The sequence below is a fragment of the Diceros bicornis genome, chromosome 8 (assembly GCF_020826845.1).
Source record: "Diceros bicornis minor isolate mBicDic1 chromosome 8, mDicBic1.mat.cur, whole genome shotgun sequence".
Classification (NCBI taxonomy): Eukaryota; Metazoa; Chordata; class Mammalia; order Perissodactyla; family Rhinocerotidae; genus Diceros; species Diceros bicornis.
The window spans coordinates 30,758,739-30,781,364 of record NC_080747.1 but is presented as its reverse complement, the minus strand read 5'-3'; the positions used below and the strand labels follow the sequence as shown (position 1 = coordinate 30,781,364).

The following is a 22,626-nucleotide window of genomic DNA, read 5'->3' as shown; positions in this document are numbered from 1 at the left end:
TCAAAGGGGAAAAGGGGACGGAGAGGTGTGGAATAGCCCCATTTTTCCCATTCATATTTCCTCTGGGAAAGACAGGCAACTCTCAAAGCTTGATGCCTGGGGTTGCCACCATCCAAATATCTCAATTTGCAAGGCAGGAATGTCTCAATGTTACGTCCTGTGAGGTGAGACCATACATGTAAGGAGAAATGTCCTCCTGAATATGGTAAACAGAGTGCCAAAATTAATCTCCTGATGGCAATTTTCTCCCAAATGAATCTAGGTCATAGTCACTGGAGTGCACGCACAGAACAACGGGCATCCTGGCAAGGTGGAAGCCAGGACTCTCCCTGTTGACTCTTTCACTTGCTGCCACTCAATCTCTGCTATGGTTTTTGGCCACAGGAAGTATGGATTTGGGGAACATAAGGGTATCTGGGCCAACTTCTGTAGGGCCTGGGATTGGCTTGTTTTCTAAATTTCATGGGTGTGCGGCCAGCAGTAGGATGGTTAGTTGTGTTTTATTATCTCTTTGCAAACACAGAATAATAGTCCATTTCTGAGATACTCAAGTAATAACACCCATCCAGAGGAGGACAGCCCAAGCTTGTTCCAGGTATCAAGACTGTTTGTGAATGAGAGTGAACAGAGTAAGACACTGAAGATCAAATTTTAAACTTTAATTTTTAAAATTTTATTCCATAAAAGCAAGAGAACTTTCAATTATTTGAAATTTGACTTAACTACTTGGTACTTTAATTTTTTTGATGTTAATCTTTTAACTTTAATTTCTCCCTGTGTAATTAATAATGGGATGAAATTTATAGTCAAATATAGAACAGTTTATATTATTAGCATTTAATCTCATTACAGAACCTCTGAAGGGCTATGTTGGACAATATGGCTGCATGTAATTTGGGACGGGAAATAGAACACAGACTGAATTTCAGATTTAGGTACAGAGTAGCCTTGGTATGAATTTAATAATTGTATAGTTCTGACCTGTTTTGGAGCTTTCTGGGGACAATGAACACTGCCTAGCTATGGTCCAGAGAGGAAACCTAAAGAAACAGTACTTGGTCTGGGGGAGTAACTCATGAAGTTGGGAGCAGTCCTGCCCTGACACATGTCCATCTCCCCACCTGAGGGGACAGTCACACACCTGGATGACCCATAGTCTTAAGGTTGAACCTAGTGAAGTTGAGGGAAGACAAATCCAGGAATGTTAAATGGGATTCGTATGCCCCACTCAGGGTGTTTCTATTTGAGGAACTCCAGCGGATTAACACCCCCGGCCTTTCTCACCTTCACTCATTCAGTCCGGAAGAGGAGGGGTCACTTATCCCACTGGTGATGTGGGAGAAAGGATGGAATCGGAATGAGTTGGCCCTTCTCTCTTTCTGGGATCTGTGTGCCTGCAGAAAGTCCTTACTCAGCTCCAGTCCTCCACAGGGCAGGCTTGGTGGGGTGGGGGCTGAGGTGTCAGGCTGGCTGGTGAGTGGGTCATTCTGCCTTATGAAAGATTTAATAACTTTCCTTGGCATCCAAGCCATGTTCTTCAACAGCTTTATCATGAAAAAGGTGACATTTTAATCTCCATCTACCTCATTCTGGCAACCACCTCTCAACTGGTTCTGAATTCAAGCAGGGAAAAGCAGGGCATTCTCCTGGTCCGCGAAATCCCTAACAGTTGGGCTCCATCAGACTGGGCGAAAGTCTATCAAAACTAACTTGTCGGAATCGATGCAGAATGGTGATGAGGGCTTGGAATCCTACCTGCCTGGGCTGACACTCCAGCTCCATCACTTACTGGCTATGAATAGTTGAGAAAGAGAATTTAAAACTCTCAGAATATCATTTGTAAAATGGGAATAATGTAGCACCCACTTCATAAAAGTTTTGGTGAAAACAAAACGAGATAATGTAGGCTACTTATAAAATCTGCTTTCTTTGGTCTCCTGTCCCTGGTTCCTTAGCCCACAGTTCCTAATAATAATCATAGCTAGCATTTTATTTAACGCACACTACGGTTAAAGCCCTTTGCTAAGTAACACGGTATCTCATTTGTCACAAAAACTGTGTAGTAGGTGCTAATATTATTCCAATTTTGTAAATGAGGTCATTGAAGGCTGGAAAGATTGAAAAATGTGTCCAAGGTTGCACGTTATGTGAATAGTAGAGTAGATATTGAACCCCAACAGTCTGAATTCAGAATCTATACTCTTAAATAATATGCTGTCTCCCTAAAGTAACATCTGCCATTTATTGGCTGCTTACTGTGTGCCTGGCACATATTAGGAGCTTTATTTCATAATTTCCCCAATCCTACGTAGGTTAAGGGCACAGACTTTATAGTCAAACAGATGTGGTTTGGAATTCCAACTCTGCAATTTTCTAGCCTAGCAACCTTGGGGAAGTTAACTAATCTCTCTGAGCCTCAATTTTTCATCTGCAAATTGGGAATAATAATACCTACACTTCACAGGTTTGCTGTAAGGATTAAATGAAAGAATGCTTAGTTCTTGGCCCCTAGAAGCACTCAATGAAAGGCATCAACTCTTATTCCCATTTCACAGATGAACAGCAGACTGAAGCTCACAAGTGCCAATACAGATCCTGACTTATACAACTAAAAAAAGCTTGCTTTTTCCTCTATGCTATTCCTGTTTCCAGTAGTTTCTGGCCTTTCCAGCACTGATTTCTCCTTATACCACTCAGTTCTTCCAGGGGAGAACAAAACCATGTTTACCTTTTTGAAAGATACCATGGGATAAAGCAATGGATTCCCACTTGTGTTCCATGGAGCTGTCTTAGGGGTGCGTGGGAGTGGGATGGAAACAGGTGTGGGTAAGACAGAAGTCTAAGTGCCCTGTCCACCCTGACTCAACTAGGACAGTTCTGCTTTCATTTGTCTGATGAAAAGGTAATTTAAGTTTTCATTTAATGAAAACGTTCCTTGGTAAAACAAAAAAACCCAACTTCCCTGACAGACAGGCGTGAGAGAAGAGTAGGAGGCCTGGGACGAGATGACTTCATCATCACCAGTGTAGTGTATGGTCTGGTCACTTCTGCTTCATGATTCTACATCTCAGTTTACTCAAGTGAACAAACAGAATAATAAAACTTTAATGTCTTCTGGGGATATTAAGAAGACTACGTGATAAAACATATTATAAAATGTGCTTTGTGAAACTCAAAGGCATGGTACAAGAGTGATGGTACCCTGGAGCTAGACTGTCAGGGTTTGAATTCTGGCTCCCTCTCTCACTGTGTAACTCTGGGCAATCCATTCAACTTCTCTGTGCCTTTGTTTGTTTTGTTTGTTCTGTAAAGTAGAGACGACAACAGTACCTTCTTCATCATGCTGTCGGAAGGACTGTATGGGTGAAAATATGGAAACATTGTTCTATAAGTGTTTTGCTATATTTATTCTTATTCTTAGGTTTGACTGACTACATTAGCTCTGCCCACTATAATTCTTCCTGTGAAAACCCTGCAAAACAGACCACAAAGCGCTGCCTTTTTCTGAACTTTAAATACAACAAAATATTGGGCAAATTCACGAACTGTCATGTGGTTTTCCACTGAATTACCCAGACAACCAGAGTAAAGGAGGTTTTCTGGGGGGAAGGGAGGCATGGAGGTGTCCAAATTATCAAGCATTTGCTAAGCTTCAGCTTTCCTTTATATATTTAGTCTGAAAGTTGAGTTATAAAATGTGAATTGAAATTGTAGCCAGCTTCATAACCTCCACACAAATGAAATCAAACTATTCCATTAGTTTTATAGTCTCTAATTGTAACACCATAAAAACAAATGTTCGTTCCCTCAGCAGCTTTAAAACAACAAACAAGTCCTTGTGAATTTCAGCAACATGCCCAATTCTTTAAACCTCTCAATTTTTAAAGAAATCAGTTGTCGAGCCCAGCGTTACAGAGAAAGCAGTTTTTTTTCTTGTTAATGATTTATAAAATTACTTTTAGAGAGGACACATGGGGGGTGTAGTGAAAGAAATACTTTTATAACAGTCACCAAATTATAAGTCCCTCTGACTCAAAGGTCACTCAAATAAAAAAAAAAAAAAAACCCAAAACATATTCAGGGAAATAAGGCAAAACACAAGAGCCAGCAGAAATGTAATTGTATAACAGGCCAAGACATTTTCCTAAGATCCTTGCAAAACCAGGTTAGAACCTGGCTGGCCTCAGCCATGGCTGCAAGTGGAAATGGAGTTCTCTCCTAACCTTCTTGAAATTGTGGACTGTCGCTCAACACGAACTAAATGCCACACTGTTCACTTCCTTAACCAAGAGCCTCATTATTATTATTTGGCCTGTGTTTCACTTTTCTCTTTAAGAAAGTTTAGATAATAAAATTGAACTTAAACCTGTCCATTAAAGGATGTATACAACAGTTATCTTATTTCAATTCAGACATCAGTATAGAGGAACATAATAATAACAGAACATCTCAAGTTCCCCAAGCCAAAGTCACTGTTGTTAGTCTTTTGTGAAATGATTATCAACAGGGATGTGGAGCAAACACAGGCTCATAAGTTCGGAAGGGTGCGTTGTGGGTAGATGAAGGGCATAGAGAGCCATATAAAATTTATTTTCTTAATCATCATAACCAAAATCAGGCTTACAAACTTATATTTTTATTATAAAAAATGTTCTAAACTAAAATGTTTTAAGTTATTTTATTCTGAAAGTGTTTTTACCCATGAACTTTTGTAACGACTTTGGTCTGACAGTGAAAATAATTTAAAAAACCATGGCGATTTTTGCAGGTCATTATAAAACTTTTTCAGTGAGTTTCATTTTTTTGTGTTTTACTACACCAAACACCGGAAGATACTTTTGAAAACATTTATTTGTCAATGGAAAGAGAAGGAAGGGGGTGAGCACTTCTCCATTCGCTGGTCAGTATCTTTGTTCATCAAATCCCACTGTCTTTGGGGTGGTCACTACTCCTGCATTTGCCCTTGAGTTTGGTCTCTATGGCAACGGCCTGTAATTGAGTCTGTCCTAAAGAAAGTGGTCAGCAAATAGTTAAAACTCTAAAAGCTGCCTTTGAGAATCTAAATTTGAGAACTTCTATTTTTAAAAATTCTGCAATAGGAAAATAATAAAATGTTTTAGAGGCTGGCTAGATGGAGTCATGACATCTAATCACAAAATAGCCTTTGGAAGTAATGTTCCATTCAGCCCAGTACAGTAGATATGTATCCCTAATACATATCAGGCTTTGTACTAGGCACTAAAGTACTGGAGACAGAGGACAAAGATAAAAATTCCTCCTGAGAATTCATAATCTATTGATAAGAACATACAAAACTCTAACATAAGTCTAAATAGAGCTCCAAGTAAGTGACATGAAAGCATGGGGCAATATTTAAAAACAGTTACCATTTGGAGGCTGCTATTTCTGCATTAAACACTTGACATATATTACCTTATTTAATACTGACAATAAACCAACGAGGTATTATTATCATTATCCCCACTTCAAAGATGAGGAAACTGAGGTTCAGTGAGATTAAGGTTTGGCGGATCAGGATTAACCTAGATTTCTAGGAATAACTGGACAACTTTCCACGTCAGCCTTTGTATGGGAACACCATATCTAGTCTAGTGATGTTCTATTTCCTAAAAGTTGAAAGCTCCAGAGCCTCTGACAAAATGACTGTTCTTAACCATTAGCTATGTTGCTTTCTCTGAGGCAGGAATTAACAGGCAAATCATAAAACAATATTCCAATGGCTAATAAACATATAAAAATGTTTTTAAACATTACTAGTAGCCAAACATGAAATAAGATACCCTTTCTTTTACCTTTCAAATTTACAAAAGTTTTAAACAGTGGGTACTATTCAGAGCTGATGAGGTTGCTATGAGATGGGCATTTTCATCTTTTCTGGGTAGAAACACAAATCGCAAAATCTTTCCAGAAACCAAGTAGATGATCAGGACGGTTCACAAATATTCATGACTTTTGACCTAGTAATTCTGTACTTTGGAGTTTATCCTCAAAGAAAAAATTAGGCAGTTTGAATTTACATGAAAATGTTAAATGCATTAATATTTATAATAATAATCAGAAATGACCTACATATTTAAAAATAGGCAAGGTTTAAATACCTAATAGTTTATTCATATGCCAGAATATTATACAATTATTAAAATAATAATTTTAAAATATATATCATTGGAAAATGCTTATGATAAAATATTGGGAAAAAGTTCTTTAAAGAGACAGTTTAACACACGCTTTAAGGGAGTGAATTCCAGAGTAACACTGCTTGAATTTATACCTCATCTATAGTGACTGCTCAGCAACCCTGGGCAAGCTATGTAACCTTTCTACGAGTCTGTCTCTTCATCAGAAAAATGGGGATTACAACAATAATACCTATGGCAGAAAATTCTTAATGAAATTAAATAAAAACATGCAGATAAGTAGAATTGGGCCTGGCACATACTGAAATATTTAACTAATGAGTATTAGTTAAATGAGTATCTCTGGATGGTGAGATTATAGGTGATTTTTATATTTTCTTTATAATCATCTGCAAATTCCTATCAATAAGTATTGATTTTATAATAGGCCTGCCTACAAGCAATCATGAGGTTGGTTATTAACACGGTAGATACTCTTAAAATGTAAAGAAGAATATTTCTCTTGGTAGATTTTACAGAATTTATCACTGGTTAGAAGAGGGTATTAAATTTTATTAAATGCCTTTTCTGGCATCAATTAAGATTAATATATTTTTCACATTGATTTACTTATTAATAGACTTTCTAATAATAAATCTTTGTTATATTTCTGGGGTAAACCCTAAGTATGGTGGATATTTTTTTAAACCTATTTTTCAATTTGGTTTAGTAATTGTTTTATAAAGAATTTTTGAATCTATATTAAAACTGATAAGGGGCATTAATTTTTGCGCTGTGTCAGGTTTGGGGTCAGGATTATGCTTGCTTAAAAAGTGAATAGGATGGTCTTTTACACCTTTATCTTTACCATGGAACAATTTATTTAGCATGAGAATATATTCCTCGAAAGCTTAGAAGGTAAAACCACTTTTTTTTTTCCCACTTTTTGGAAGCAAAAGGAAGCTTATTTTTGGAAGTTATGCTTTGATGAACTTTCAATTTCTTTTACAACTACCAGTTTATCCAAATTATCTTGAATCTATTTTGGTAACTAACACTTCTCAGAAAAGTATTCATATCATTTAGCTTTGAAACTTTCTCAGCATTGAGTTTTACATAGTATTTTCTTTTAATTTTAAAAGTTTTCTTGTGATATAAATGTTTAAAATCCTGCATATGTAACTCTTAGATTCATGGCACCTAGTGAGTGCTACGTATTATTGTTGTTGCTAGTTATTACTTTTATATCTGTGGCTAAATCACCTTTTTTATTCCTAATTTTACTTTTGTGTATTTTATCTATTTTATTACATTCATCAAAGATCTATGTTTCTATTTGCTATTAATAAAAATCACTTGTTCAGATTTTTTTCCTTCAATTATGTTTACTATTGCTTCTGCCATAGTGTTTTCCTTCCTGGAAATATCTGTAGTTCTAGGGTTGGATTCCATTCTCTGCCCTCTATTTCTCTTTTTTCATTTTTCATCTCTCTTTTTCTTCTGAATACCAAGAAACCATATCATGTTTATTCTCTGACTACTGACTTGAGTTTTATTGTGTTAATTCTATTCTTTGTTTTCCTTACAAGTCACCCATCCCTCCCATTTAGCTGTTTTTTCACATTAGTCTGTTCTCATCATATGATTTTCAGTCTCAAAAGAGTCTTCTGCATGCTACTAAGACACCAACATATTTTCTAGTCTTTTGTTTCCTGTAGCAAATCATTTTCAGATACGTTACCTTCTTCTTGGTCCGTTATTCTTCATCTGTACAACGTTTTTCAAAAGCTTTTTTTCCAAACTTGATATTGGTGAATATATAAGGTGTCTGTCTTGCTCTTTTGTCCTGATCTCTGTCCATTTGGGTGCTGGTCAACTCTCCTTCTCCACCTGTGGCTGGAGAACAAATTGATGCCCTTTCCCCTAATCTAGAAACCAGTGTCTATTAGGCATTTTGTAGCTTGAGCTGGGTCTTCTATCTACAACTGTTGCTAATTCTCTAAGTGTCTTCAGTGATGGGGTATACAAACATTTAGAATTCTCAGAATGCAGTGCTATTAAGGTATTTCCCACCAGCAATTGGTTTACTGAGACTATCCAGACCAGAGTACAATAAGCTACCAAACCTCTATCATGTTCCTTGTTTATGGTGACTTGCAGCCCCTGAATTTTTAATGATTGAACTTTGACAACCCTTTTGGAAAGCTATATATGTACAGCCATGGACAACTGCCCAGTGTATTCCATGTAACTAACCTGGATTTCGAGGCAAAGAGTAGGTGGTGAGAAGGAAGCATCTCATATCAAGTGGCAGGAGAAATGTTTAGAGTGGTTAAGACCATGAATCTCAGAGTCAGCCCGCCTGGCTTCAAATCCCAACTCTGTGTGCCTCTTTCCTTATCTATAAAATGGGGATAATAATAGTACTTACACCTCATTACTACCATTGTGAGGTTACACAAATTACTATATGTACAACACAGAACAGTGCCTGGCGCATAGATAATGCCAAGGAAATGTTTCCTACTAACCCTATTTATGTCCACAGTTTGTGAATCTTAATTTAGTTCTACATGTCTTATAACTAGTTGAATTTCCTCCTGATTTGGACTTGGTTTTAGCACTGTAAATTTTTATCTGTGTTTTGTAACTTCATAGTTCAATGTAAAATAGGGGCAGACAGAGGGTATTTATAATATAAATCTGTATTCTTTCATTCACTTTCTCCCCAAAGATGAGAAGGGTGATGGATTCTATGGGAGACAAAGAAACATGACCTAATCATGCCCAGAAATGAACAGGGTTTTCTGTGCTGCACAGCACAAAGGCAGACGAGTGTGCCTTAAAATAGAATGAAAAATATGGATTGGAACTGGGGGAAGGGTGGAAGTTAGTAATGCTATTCTCTGATCTTGATAAATTTGAGATGAAGACATACCAAAAAGGTAAGTTACTAGTAGATGCCTATGCTCCAAGGGAATTCAGGACCCACTGATGAAGTAGACTTGGCAGGTTGAAATGAACACAACTTAATTCAAAGGAAACAACAGCTGAGTGAAGACAAATTGAGAAGCAACACTGTGGAGTGGTTAACGTGTAGACTCTAGCACCAGACCACCTGGGTTCATGTCCTGCATTGTTCTTTACTAGCAGTGTGTCCTGGCAACAGTCAGGAATCCTCTTTTTTCCTCAGTTTCCACATCTGCACAATGGTTATAACAACAGTTACTTCCTCATACATTATTGGGAAGAGTGAATGGATTAATACACATAAAGTACTGACAATACAGCCTATATAAATGTCCTACTAATGTTTTATATGTTTATATAGATCCTTAAATCGCTAAAGATAAAAAGCTGGACATTTTTTTAAATGAAGAATATGAGTCAAAGAAATGTTTAGTTTTAACAGTGTTGAGGTAGAGATAATAAAAGTAGTAAGTAAAATGAGATACAAATAGTTATTTAAATGTACAATGGTTATTCAGATAAAACTTATTTTAATTTTACCTAACAATGAGTTGAAAGGATTCAACAGTAGCATTATTTTCAATATACTGTATATGAATATGACACTACTAATTGCCTTATTAAAATACATGATATTTCAAAAAACAGAAGTGACTTCTTGATCCCCTAAAATGTATTGCATTGTTTTCTCAAACTTTATGAATGTTATTACTATGAATACAGTTCTGCTTCATTCTAGAAGGATACTGTTAAAATACAAAAAGTTTGCCATTGTAAGAATTCATTTATTTGCATTAGAAAACCTTAGAAAGGAAAAATTATTCCCTGCACTACAGGGCAAAATTAGATAGAATACGGGTACATATTTTAACATTTTCTCCAGGGGAATAAAAAGGCCGAACATAAATTCAGTTGATTGGTTTGGAATGTCAAAAAACAGAACTGGTTGAGACACTTGGCACCGTCAAGTAAACATGAGCCAGTTCATGTCAACCATAGTTATCGCAAATACATGATAAAGTGAGAAAAAGGGAAGCCTCTTGTTTCCTTAATTTCCTGAGAAACTTCAACAGATTTAACCAGAATAAAAGCAGAAATCATTACCACATCATGAATAAAAATTAACAGGAACAGCTTTCCATCCTGAATTTTATCAACACTGTTTAATAGCCTATTTTGGCCATTTATTAAGAGGAAAGTAGAAAAGAAAACATGGTGACTACGATTGATAAGAAAGTAAAGGCAAGTGTGGTGGTCTATGTGGGGGTCCCACAGATAGACTGAAAAACATAATCTGTAGGTTTGTTCATGTTAGATAATACAGTTACAAAACTAGTAAAAACTAAGGCTAGGCTGAACATTTTATAATCAAACTTTAGCCTCATTATTCTTCCTGTTTTGAAGAAATGAGGTGTAGAGATGGATGTAACAACTAATCTACATTCTTTTTATGCTTATCTCATCTGCTACACTTTGGAAGAAGTTGAGTCTAATACATGACTAAGACTGGTATAGGCAATTAAGATACAACTGCTTACCTACTGTTGGTTAATTAGGATCACCTCTATATTTATAACTGATTCAAGTTAAAGACCAATTACTACCCATTTTCACAGGGACATAATTCAAAGCCTCTTCCAAATGCTTACTCAGCTGCCTCTTCCAAGGCTGGGTAAAAATCCACAAGCCTGCTCCCATTTTTGGACAAGAAAATAATTTTATAGTTAAGAGAAAGCACCATGGTTGATCCATTTGCATGAAGAGATACATTTTAAACTATGTATATTTCTGGTGGTATATAAGTATTTGATTCTAGTCCAGAAACACTAATCTTAATGATAGGTTTGGAAAATTTAGAGCATTCGTTAATAACAATACATGTTTTGGCATAGCAGACAAAGTGTAAATTCTGAACTAAGTAAACACAAGCAGATTCCCTTTCTCCAAATTAAAATTAGTTAAAACTATTACCTCTTCCATAATCAGAGATGTCGTGTGTAAATAAATAAAAATGCTGAAATATTTCAATTGCCTCAAACCATTCAGTTCAGATCTGTAGAATGGCTGGCCAGATGGTTTCACAACTTTTCATATTAAAGCAGAAAAGGGGTGAGGAGCAGTAACAATCCCACAGTTAAATCTACACATGCTCCAGAATCTCAGATGCTAGGGAAGGAAGAGAAAGAACAGGAAGAAGAGAAGGACCTCCTAGGACTTCACTGGCTGCTATGGACAGCTGAGAATACAGAAGGGGCCATAAAACAGAGAAGTCCCACAAGGCTGTCCCGTATCTGTGCATATTTCCAAGCTGGGAGAACATCTGCTTTGACCTCTACTCCCAGAGTTTTCTCCGCATTTGACCCATGATTAGACATTTACAAAACTGTTCTGTCCCTGATACTTTAAGAAGAAAAGTAAAAACCAATATGAGAAGTGTTCACAGAATTGTGATGGCTGACACTGATTTTGTGATTCAACTCGTTCCTTATTCACTCTTGGTTACTAGTTTCACTCTCCTCCCATACTGCCCAAGACAGAAAAGAATCAGAAAGAAAACACAGAGATTGTAATTAAGAATATTACACATTCTTGCTGGTTAATATAGATTGTATTTTCAGCAAATAGTTGCCTTTTGTAAACATGGATTGTAGGTTACTCTATAGTATGTGTTTTTGTGTGTATACTTAAGCATCTATGATGATGATGGGATGGACGGAAGAGCTAATACCCTGGGGATATTAGCATAATCACCTTTGACTCATCCTTCCCCTTCAACCACCACATTTAAATAGTCAACATCAATTCTATTTCTTAAATGTCTCTAATCTATGCCCAACTCTCTGTTTCACCTCTTACCACACCAGATTATCATTCACCTGGATCATGACACTAGGTGGACTTCGTGTTAGGTGTCTCACCTCCAGCCTCCTCACAACACTACCTCCAGAGTTACAAATCTGAACAGAATGTCCTCCTCACTGCTAACAAGTATAAGCTGAAACTTACTTATAAGGTCTGGCCTCAAACTACACTTCTTGCCTCATGCTCCCCAATGCCCTGTCACTAAGCCTCTATTCTAACTACACCCAGGAACCGCTCGTCTCTGAACAATCAAGGCACCCTCGCATCCTCTGCCCTAGATCTAGAGATGGAAAATTCTTAGTCCTTCTAGCTTCAGTGCAAACATCACTTCCTCTGAAGGTCTTTTCTGACCCAGAGTCAGAACAACTCACTTTCTCCATTTGGCTTTCATAGTACTTGTCTAACACCGCACTATCGCATTGGTCAAATTGTATCATATTTAACTGCATGCCCACGTCTCTCTCTCTCTCTGTTTAGGTGGGTGCTTAAGAGGACAGAGATAGTATGTTCCTTCTGTACCTCTGAGTACTGAGTACTCAGGTATTGCTCAGAGAACTTAGCAAAGAGTCCTATACAAGACAGGCACTACATAGATTTGCTGGTCGTTTTATTGAACAACACTGTGAAATATGCATTTCCAGAACCACATGGCAACTTTAGGTTGGTTTGGTATAGCAGACTTGGACCCTCTACTGTGAGTAGATACTGGGTAAGTGTGAGGGGAAAAAAATCTAAGAAATCTTGATGTTGTTTTCACAATTTGCATGGATGGCATTTTCACGCACAGGTTTTGGCAGCTTCAAGTTTCTCTGTCCAGGGAAATTAGATTAAAAAGTCGAACAGAATTTAATGGTTGGCTTAAGCAGTCTTAATAAAGCCTCGGGCAACACAGTTTCATTCCCCACTGGAGAAAAAGTACATCGCATACTAGACTACTGATGCACACTAGACCAGTGATTATTTTATCTGACTCATTCAACTGTATGTGAAAGAATTCCACAAAAGTGAAATAGGGCATTATGATATAATTCTTGTACTTCTGTAGTGGAAGCAACAGACTGGGAGAAAGGGACTTGGGTTCTAGACCTCACTATGGCCTCTAATTAAACCATTTAGGGTCTTGTAGGAAGAGTATGGGCTTTAGAATTAAACAGATCTAGGTTGGAATTCTGGTTCCATCTCTTACTAGTTGTAAGACTTCAGGCAAATTACAGAAACTACTTAATGAACATCCTCATTGATAGAGCTGGAAAAATAACGGCCTCAATGAGTTGGTATAAGAAATAATATGTGAAAAGTGTTCAGCACAGCACCTGGCATATTTTAGGAGCTCAGGAAATACTGGATACCCTTCACTTCTTTGGGTCTCAATTTTTACCTGTGTAAAATGTAGGATTTTTAACTATTTAGCTACTTGATGATCTCAAGGCTCTTTCCAGTTCTAAAGTCCTATCATCCTTTTATCTTTAAAGGTACAAATAGTACTAAGAATCTTCGAAAGTGTTTTAAAAGCTGTTGCATTCTAATCAATGTGCCTTTTTCTTCTAAGCTCTTTAGGTTTAATTTTCTCTTTTTTCTAGTCTCTTGAGATGGACAATTAAATCATTAATTTCCAAACTCTCTTCTAATACAAATTTAAAACTATGCATTTCTTTCTACTTTTCTCTAAGCACCACTTTAACTAAATCCCACACTTTTGGATATGTTGTGTTTTCATTTTAGTTCAGTTCACAGTATTTTTAAATTTCCCTTGTGATATTTCTTCTTTGACTCATGGTTTCTTTAGAACTATGTTGCTTAACTTCCACATATTTGGAGATTCTGTAGTTATCTTTCAGTCATTTTTTAGTTTTTTTTTTTTGGTGAGGAAAATCAGCCCTGAGCTAACATCCATGCCAATCCTCCTCTTTTTGCTGAGGAAGACCGGCCCTGAGCTAACATCTATTGCCAATCCTCCTCCGTTTTTTTCCCTTTTTCTCCCCAAAGCCCCAGCAGATAGTTGTATGTCACAGTTGCACATCCTTCTAGTTGCTGTATGTGGGACGCCGCCTCAGCATGGCTGGACAAGCAGTGCATCGGTGCATGCCCGGGATCCGAATCTGGGCTGCCAGCAGCAGAGTGCGTGCACTTAACCGCTAAGCCGTGGGGCTGGCCCCTTTAGTTTTTAATTCCACTAAGATCACAGCACAAATTTAGCATGATTTCAATCCTCTGAAATTTGCTGAGACTTGCATTATTACTCACCATATTGATGGATCACACTTTCTACTTTAGAAAATGTATTATGTGTAATTGAAAACAGGTATATTCTGCAGTTATTGGTTGCAGCCTTCTATAAATTTCAGTTAGGTCATTGTCAATAAATCATGTTATTCAATCTTCTACATACTGATTTTTGATTTCTGCTTATTCACTCAGATACTGAAAGGAGTTTGTAAAATATCCAACTATTATTGTGGATTTGTCTATTTCTCTTTTAGTTCTGCTAAGTTTTGCTTTACGTATTTTGAAGCCATGTTATTAGGTGCTTATAAATGTAGAAGTATTACATCTTCCCACTGAATTGAACTTTTTATCATTATGAAATGTCCCTTTATCTTCTTAAGTTAAAGCCAACTATGAGATACTGATATAACTTTCTTTTGGTTAGTGTACAGCGTATAGTTGAATTGTATTTTAATTGAAGAGTTTAGTCTGTTTACATTTAATGAAATAGCTGGGTTTAAGGCTATCATCTATTTGTTCTACCCATTATTTATTCTTCTTTTCCAGCCTTCTTTTAGAGGAATTATTTTTATTATTCTATCTCTTCCATGAGATTCTTATTTCTATCTTTTGTATTCCTCTTTAGTGGTTTTCCTATATACAGAGATATTACAATATTCACCCTTGACTTAGTACAGTTCAGCTTAAATCTGTACTTTCATCACTTCCCAAATAATGCAAGACTACCTTTAAAAGAGGTTAACTACACTCGTCCCTTTTACCCTTTGAGCTATTTTGGTCTTATATCTTACTTCCTTCATGTTATAATCACTACAAAGTATTATTACTGTTGCTTAACACAGTCAATATTCTTTCATATTACTCTTTCCAGTGCTTTTAATTCCTTCTTATCTTGTCATAGCTTCTACCTGTGGTCATTTTCCCTAAGGCAGAAAAAGAAATTTTAGTTTTCCTTTAAATGTGAGTTAGCTGATAAAGTCTTTCCGTTTTTGTCTGAAAACATCTTTATTTCATCTTCACTTTTGCAGGATACATTCACTAGCTACTGCAATCTAGCTTGGCCATCTTTTACTTTTAGCTCTTTAAAGATGTCATTGCATTGTCTTTTGACTTCTAGAACTTCTCTATTAAAAAGTCAACTGATAGTCTCTTTTCGTTGTTTTTCGGAAGGTAATGATTTTTTTTCCTCTAATGGATTTCTGTTTTCTTCTCTTTATTTTTGGTTTTCAGCAGTTTACAATAATGGACCAGGTGCAATTTTCTTGTTTGGAGTTTACTGAGCTTCTTGAATTTGTGTGAGTTGATGTATTTGAACAGTTTTGGAAAATTCTCACTTGTTATTTCTTTCCCATCCTCCTTTTCTCTTTTTCTGGGACTCCAGTTACACTTATGCGAGACTGTCTGTGCCTCACATGTCCTTTTTGTTTTATTCTGTTTTTCCTATTTTTTTTTAAATCTGTGCTTCAACTTAGATATTTTCTATTGACTTCGCTTTGAGTTCACTAATCCAGTCTTATATTGTTTTCAGTCTACTCTCAAGCCCATCATATGAGTGTTTAACTTTAGATACTGTAACTTTTAGTTCTAAAATATCCATTTTATTTTATTTTTTTTTATAGATTCTATTTGTTTGTTGAAATTATCCATCTTCTCATTCCTTTTACCTATCTTTTCCTCTATTTTCATTAACATATGTATAATAGTTATTTAACAGTTTTGGACAGCCAAGTATATTATCTCAGTCATCTGGGAGGTTGATTTCTATTGTCTACTTTTTTCTCTTGTTTATTAATCACATTTTTTGATTCTTTTCATGTCTTGTAATTTTTATTATATTTTGGGCATTGTCTTTAAAAGAGCTATTATTTAGGGGTTCCTTTTCCTTTGTTAAACTGATAGAGTGAGAAGCTAATCACATCAGTCCCTTCAGTATTTGAACTGGGCGCAATCAGATTGTAGTTTTAGATGGATTCAGTTTATTTTGAATCACAATGTTTCAATGGCAAGACTTGTTAATATTCACGTTAGGGTCCAGTGGTCTTTGCCTCGTGAAAATCAAGAGATCGTGGTGCTCTTCCATCCCAGCTTTCTACCATCCCACATCGCCTGAGACTCAGCAAACGTCTCACAGGGAAAACTGCCGACGTCTTTGGGGCTCCTCTATCTATACAGCCAGCTCACCAGGAAAGGACTCACCTCTCTGGAAATTAGGTTTGTCTAATGATCCTTTGTCTTTACAGCTCCACTATCCGTTTAAAAATAAGATGTGTATAATTTCTTTCTTTTACATTGTTCCAGTTCTATTCAGAAGCACAAGTCCTTTGGATCACAGTTTTAAGGTGAACCTTTTTCTCATAATGAAGTTATAAAGAGGTTGACTGTCCTCCAGTTCACTTTCTTTTCTCCATAATTCTTTTCACCACACAAAAATATACTGTCTTACATGAACTGTGACACAGTGGCTTAAACTATGGAAACAGCTTATGTATTAATAAAAATTCACTGTGGAAATACTTTATATATTAGAAACAACTAACGGCTCTCTCTTGGCTTCTACCAGTGAGATAACTAGCTTTCTTTTCAACAATATTTTTCAATGTTTGCCCATTCTAACACTCCTTTGGTGATAATTAAGTAATTTATTATTTGAACCTAATTGGAACCTATTTTAGGACTATGACAAGTAGTTGATTTCAACTGGACAAGCTTAATTCTATACGTAAAGAAGTCTTTGTTTCTCTATTATACAAGCAAAATATATGTGGAAAATCTGAGGTTTTAGATTAATTATAAATTTTTAAAGAAAGGACTTTAAAAATCTAGACTGTTTAATTTACATGATTTTCCAGTTCAAATCAATAACTATTTTCCCATTTTAGTACATTTTAGTTAGTAAACTTGTACTTATGTGAGAACAAAATCATACAAAAACCTGTACATTTCATTAAAGTACAAACCAAAATTAAGCACTTGTTTTTCATGTGTGTATTTTATTTAGTATACCTAAAATTATAAATCAATCATATATTGGAATGTGGATAAAATGAAATATTTTCCAAAGCTAAACTGTTATAAAAACACTGTAATTCTTTATTCAAATTCAATGATTTAAGAACTCTCACTGTATAGTTTTCTTTAACTGAAAATTATTTAAAGTAAGAAACTGTGTCTGAACTGTCAAGTAGGCATAACTGAACTCTAAAGGAGAGTGGTGACACACTTAGGTGACACAGATAGGTGACGTATATGCTGTAGGTTTAATTCAGTAGTGTCACTCAGTGATGTACAAATATGGAAAGGTTTAGTTTTTACCAGTAACAGCTATGAACTTTATCTTGTCTTTACTCTTCTACCTGGTGGAAAAACTTCAACTTGCTGAATAATGATAGATTTCTCAGTCCAATTCTTTAAGTTTTCCTATTTCTGGTTTAAAATCTAGCCCAGTGCAAAATGTGTATCTCCCAGCTTCCTTCTTCCCACGTTGTGCATACTGGTCTTATGTGAGGCTGCCAGTAATTGCTTGTGGTAGGCAACTTCATGGACAGCTCTCCGATCTCCATCTGTGCCATCTGTGCCATCTGTGCCACTGATGGCATTGTGAGTGTAGGTTGGTGAGGGGGAGTCTGCTTAGGCGTCTGCTTACACTCAGATGAGAATGACGGCTGTGGTCTCACTCTTGGTCTCAGCTGCTTCTCTATCCAATGCTGACAAATTATGTCTGTTTATATCTGTGTGATCTGGTAGCCCCAACGAGGATGCTATATGGGCTTTGGCTCCCTGAGACTTCTGGGAATTGACAAAGCATACCATAGGCAGCATTCTCTTTGTCCTGACTCTAAGAAATGGTGACTGCTCCTCTGAATGTGAAGTCATAGAATCTCCTCTTACCTCTTTCTGTCAGTAGTAACTGGCACTCCCCTTACTGGGTGCATGGGCCTGGCTTGGCTCTGCTAGGGTAGGTTGCCAATGCCTCTCCCTTAGTAAATAATCTCCACATCATCCACACTGTAGACTGAGGGACTGTATTGAGATACCGTCTGCATCCCCCCGAGTCCCACACACTCAGAGGCAGCCCCTCTAATGCTATAACTAAGCTTTTCAAACCCCAGTTCTTCAAGCCAGCAGAGCACTTGCTTTTATCAATTTCTGCCAAGAGGCAGGACTTCACTCAAGGTCCAGGGTCAATGCTCAAACTCCACAAGCAATTCTTTTGGCGTACTCTAAATTTGGAGGGATGACAACAAGAAAACCCTCTCTCCCCAAAAACATACATCATGAAGAGGGATGGGGATAAGACACTTAGCATTTACATGGACTCTGCTTTCTGCAAAAGGCAGTATTCTCCTCACTTTCATAAGGATTTTTTATGGACTAAGTTGGTGGGGAAGATTCTGCTGAACTTTCCAGTTTGTGAGGGCTGAGGCAATTCTCTGCACTTGAAAGGAGAAGCAGATAGTGACTTTGGACTCAACCGTGAGCTGTCTCTCTGTTAACTGCAGTCTTGGTCAAAATCCCTCCTTGGGAGCAGGGAAAGGTCTCACTAAGTAAATTCCAGAAAATTCATATCTAGCAAATTAATATAAACTCTTTATATTTTATGATGTTTGTTAAGAATGAACTCAAAAACCCTTTAATATTTGACTTTAATATTTGTCTGAATCAAGTCTTACTACTTTCTACATTTAGACTATCATCAACATTTTCAAAGGGAAATTTTTCCAATATCACATAAATGTCCAGTATGAATAAAAACATTTTATTCTCATTCGAAAATAACCTACACCACAATTTAATAATAATAGTTGTGTAGTCCTGTATAGTTTACAAAGAACTCTCACATACATCATCGCATTTGGTTCCCACAACAAACCTCTGATATTTATTCAACATTTACTTTTAGTTTACTGTTACTATTTCCCCATTTTATCGATGTAATAATTAAAGCATGGTGAGGTTACTGACGTGTTCTGTCAGAACGAGGGCTCTAACTCAGGTTGTGAAATTAAAATTGAGTTTTTCCCACTGTATGTGCCTTTCTCTATACACATCTACAAATGCTGTTCTTCCTCAGTACAGATGATGTATTCTCAGGATGACATGTCTCCTGAGTTAATCCTCTGAGAGTGGAACGGGACACATGTCCAGGCACTTTACCCTATCACCCTGTCCTCCTTGTGACCAAAAGCATGTGCACAGACAGCTGCCTAGGATTAGCAGGCACAGTCTGTACATCCCTAGGACCTCAGGCCACATCCCAAAGGATGAGTTGTAGGAAATGAAGTCAAAAAGAGCCAAGTGCACACAACATTTAAGTCCAAATTCCCTTAGGGCCTCAATTCCCTGGGTACTTAAAATGAAAGCTTTGTTTGGGCATGAATTTATTTGTATCTAACATAAGGGCTAATATCTGGGAAGCCTTTGAAGATATAAAAACATTTTTCCATTCAGCAATGGTGAATTTTCTCGCCAAAGACTTTAGTATTAGGGGAAGTCATATGCCATGCCTTGCAGCCCACGGGGGTCATCACAACTTCTAGGACCATCACAAGGAGCACTAGGCAAGGAAATGGGAGCTCAAAAGTGACACACAGACGCCCGCTGTTCCCACAGTTACAACATGAAAGGCCATGAGAGACATACTTTTTACCATAAGCAGTGAAATAAGCCTTGCGTGACTTAGGATCACTGAGGTAAATAATCCTAGATCTACGCGTGGGGTTTCATCCTGGTTACCCTGAGTGTCAACATGTAACAAGGAGCAGACGGCAGGATAAATGATTTGTTTACAATCAGTAAAGTTGTTACTGATGTTCTACCAGTTAACCTTTACTCTCAGAACCTGCAAAAACTTGAAGACTCTTTCAATTATTCATTCCCCTATCAACAAACTGTTGGGATTAATGGCTATGGCTAATTTTAGTTTGTTTGGATATGATACTCTACAGGGTGATAAAAGGGGGAGAATACCTCCCTCATTCCTGAGTTTCTGAGGCTGGATCAGGAGAGAGCTATGGAGATCACAGCAATTGAGATTCCCCAGGGCACACCCATAGTGCTTTCTTCCTCCCAAATCTGGCTTTCTCAGCATGATGGAATTGGGTCTAACTTGTTTTCCAATGTTTGAGCCTCTTCTATAGCACCCTTGCCACAGTGGTTTATATTCTCTACTTTGATGATGATGCATCATCATCTTTGATGATGTACTCATTACAATTTGAGCCATGTGACCGCGTCTTTAGATAGCTTTGAAAGATAACAATAATGACTACAGCAAATAACTAACACTTACTGTGAGTCACTATATGTGAGACACTATGAAATTGCCCTGTAATTTCATTTCATCCTCAGAATGACCCCAGGAGGTAGATAACTATTATCATCACCTCCATTTTACACTTAAGGAAACTAAGGCTCACAGTAGTAGAGAAACTCCTCCAATGTCACACAGCTATGAATGTCAGAACCCAGGGATATGTGACCCCAAAACTTGAAAGAAAGCTCTATCCTCCAACTTCTTCACCTGGAGCTGGAATCTGTCTCCTTGTAATTTCCATCCATTGATCCTAGTTCTATCCTCTGAAGACCCACAGAAAAAGCCTTAGTTCCTCTTCCACTATTAGCTCTTCAGACATCTAACATGGCTTTCAGGACTTTTTGCATTCTGTTCCAAGAACAGGATGCTGTTTCCAGATGTCCATTTTTCAAGCCCCCTAAACTATGTATTTTTCTTGTTTGGGTTACTGCATTAGCTTTCTAATAGGTCTTCCTACTCTGCTAACTGTCCTACACGTGGCAGCCATGGTAGGCCTTGCAAGACGTCAGATCACTTCAGCCCTCTGCTCCAAAATACTCTGTGGCTTCTCATGTCATTCGAAGTAAAAGTCAAAAGTTTATAACCAACTTCAAGATGATAAAGCCTCATGATCTGGCCTCCACTCCCATTCTCTCCCTTCTTACTCATACTGCTCCAGGCCTGCTTCCTGTTCTTGAAGATGCCAAGCATGTTCCCAACTCCTCTCGCTGGAATTCTCTGACCTGGGATATTGTAGGGGAGGAAGAAATTTTCCTCTACCCTTCTAGAGTCTTCTGCTGGTCTAAAAATTAAATTGATAAGAAACAGATAACAGGAGAAAATCAAACAAGTTTAATAACATGCATACATGGGAAAAACCCAGGAAAACTGAGTAACTCACCAAAATGGCTGAAGCCACCACCTTAAATACCATCTTCAGCTAAAGACAAAGGAGGATGTTGTAGGTAGTGGTTTGGGACTTCAAAGGGGAGAAAGGCAATTCACATGGAGACGGAAAAGCAAATGTTTGGTAAACAAATGTTTGCTATGCCTTGCAAAGACAATGGGACATGGAGAGGACTTTGATCAAATGGGCATTGCTAGGTTCCTCCCTGTCTACCACACCTAGTTCATATTATACGATAGTTATCTATGGTGATAGCTCCTTCCTGGAACAGGCCTTCTACTTAAATTCTTATAGGCAGTTAGGGGGAAGGTCAAAGTTTCTTCCTGAGTCTTTTTTCCTTAAAAATTATCAAGCCAAAGAGACACATGTTAGGGTAGCAAGTTCTGCTCCCCTACAATATCCACCTGGTTCTTTCCCATCTGTCTCCCCTCCAAAGTCACCTTATTGATAAGTGAGGCCTTCTCCAACTTACTCCACTGAACATAACAAATTCCTCCCCTCACTGGTGTTCCCTCTCCTTCTTCCTTTCTGTATTTTTCTCCACAGCAGTTATTGCCATCTGACTTGTTTATTTTACTTATTTCTTTGGTTTTTGCTTGTCCTCTCCCCTTACCCCTATATAAGAATGCAAGCTCCATGAGGGCAGAAAGTTTTATCTTGTTAGTTCAATTCTAAGGTCAAACCATAAGAAACTGGCCCATAAAATGACCATTTCATATGGGTCAACCTACCACACCACCCCTGGCACTAAGAGCAGCCCCTGGCACAGAGTAGCATTCAATAAGTAGTTGGTGAATAAATGAATAGTTTATCCATATACTGATACTAAAAGTATTATAGAGCTTTTATGCACCTTATTATCCTCTGAAAGAACTTTAATATCAACTGGTCAGATTTCTGATATCATCTCTGTCTGTCTTCCTAATCCTATGTGTAGCTGAATATAGATGGATATGCAAATAAACATTAAAGACTCTTTTGTTGATACACTGAACCTAGCTTTTAACTGTATGCTATTTTCTTCATAGCATTCACTAGTAATTTTAACACCCACTGGCAGCCTCAGAACATCCTGTGTTGGAAGGGGAAACTTTCTTATCAATTGGTAGGATCTGTTTGATTCAAGACAGTGTGCTAATCTGTGCTTTCTTAAGCAAATTAAGGCAGTGATTTTGCAAAATCACCTGCACTAAGTGACCTACTTATCTTACTACCACGGAGCTTACACAAAG

At 37.3% G+C, this 22,626-nt stretch overlaps 1 protein-coding gene across 2 annotated transcripts in view; it reads right to left on the bottom strand.

The window, feature by feature from the left end:
• Positions 1-22,626, bottom strand: part of NWD2 (NACHT and WD repeat domain containing 2) — a 175,609-nt gene that overhangs the window by 54,751 nt on the left and 98,232 nt on the right. The gene's annotated exons all lie outside the window — the stretch shown is intronic.